This window comes from Aspergillus brunneoviolaceus (genome assembly GCF_003184695.1).
Source record: "Aspergillus brunneoviolaceus CBS 621.78 unplaced genomic scaffold BO95scaffold_135, whole genome shotgun sequence".
Classification (NCBI taxonomy): Eukaryota; Fungi; Ascomycota; class Eurotiomycetes; order Eurotiales; family Aspergillaceae; genus Aspergillus; species Aspergillus brunneoviolaceus.
Window position 1 is genome coordinate 14,355 of NW_020290865.1, and position 1,997 is coordinate 16,351.

Sequence of the window (1,997 nt, forward strand, 5' to 3'; positions counted from 1 at the left end):
TAATTATTTTATTAGTTTTATATAAATATAATTTATTTTATCGGTTGTTAAATATAACAACTAATAATATTAGTAATAATAGTTTAATATTTAGTATAATTTTATTTAAACTTTAGACTTAGCTTAGCCAGAGCATTCAGCTTTATAATATTTTATTTTATTCTAATTTTATAATAATTATTTAAAGCTAGTATTATATATTCTGTCTTATTTATATAATTTAGTTTATAATTAATACTTTTCTACGAAAACTTCAAATTAAAATCTTAAACAGTACTATTAAATATATATAAAAAATTTATAATAAAAATCTTAAAATCTTTTTTAGTATTTTAAAAACTCTTAAAAAAAATATATTCTAGAAGCTATTTATAAAAGATTAATATAAAAAGTCTTTACTATTTATAATAAAAATTATTTAGATTAGTCTTTTATAAACAGATTCTAAAGATCTTTTTTTAGTAATAGCTAATTTTACTAATTTTTAATTATAAATTTGGAAGATTATATAATTTATAAATATAAGTTTTTAATACTATAAAAAGTTCCAGCTTATTTAATAATTTAAATTAGATTTAGTCTATTATCTTCTTCTTAACTGTAAAACTTACTAAAACTTAATTTATTTTATAATTTACCGGATATTTAATTTTTATTAAATAATTAAGAGTTTTATTTAATATTGTAATTATAGTAATATCAATTATTTTTATTCTATTATAACTAAATAAAAATAGATAGAATATCTTTTTAAGCTTTTATATTTCTTTTTTTTTATATTCTGTTTATCTGAGAACAGTGGGCCTACTGTTTATAAAATCTATAATATTTATAATAATTTTTTTAATTATTTAGATTACTTAATTAACCGACTGGTAAGAAAGCAGGTATTCTAAAAGAAAAGAATTTTTAAAAACTTGTAGAATATATATTAAAAGCTTCGAAAATACTATTATTATATTTATCAGATAGAAGACTATATTTATATAATTATAACTATTTTAGATCCGATGTCAAAGCTTAAAAAGTTTAAAAAAAATACCTGGCTGGATAATAATACTAACTGGTATTATAAATACTAAACTATTTTTAAAAAAATATTCTATTTTTATTATAGTTAGAACCCGGCTATTAATATATTATTAACTATTTTCGGATTACTGTCAGGCCTAAATAAAGTCTTTTATAATATTTTTAAATATCAAAGATTTTTATTAGTAGCTAAAATATTTAAAAAAACTTAAAATATATCTAAATATTAAAAATATATAACTTATAAAAATATCTTTAATTAAACTAATATTATTTTAGATATTATAAAATATACTAATATTCTTGCTTACTAGAAGTCTTATTATAATTAGTTTTCTATCTTTTATTAAATAGTTAAAGATTTTCTCTCAGTTGCTACCAACGGTATTAGTATTAAATATTTATTTAATAATTTTTAAAATATCTACTACTATTACCGGAGCCGTCTTTATACTAATATAATTAAAGTAGTAATATTTTAGATGTTAGGAACTACTTGACGCAGTAGACATGCTGGTTAGATAAGACAAGCAAGATAGTCAAAAGCAGTCTTCTATTAATTTTAAGATTAATTCTTAAGAAATCTCCTTCTCTAAAGAATCTCAGAACAATATATTATACAAAAAAAAGAAGTAAACAACATAATAATATAGATATCCGGATTAAAATCCCGACGAATCCGTATCGACCCCGAAGCGGCTGCTATAATAGTAGATATAGACTACTATAATAGTAGATATTATATAATAATTATACTCCTCTGTTAAGCCGGGTTATCTGGCACAATAGTATAGCCGCGAATAGCTTTATTATTTATTCTAATTAGATATTTCTACTAGTAGTATTTTTTAAATAATAAAGTTCGGCGCTGTAATAGTAGAAGAATTGCTTAATAGACTGTATATTCTATAGATAGAAGATTCTAAGGCAGTAAATAAAGCACACGTTTTATTAATAACCCGATT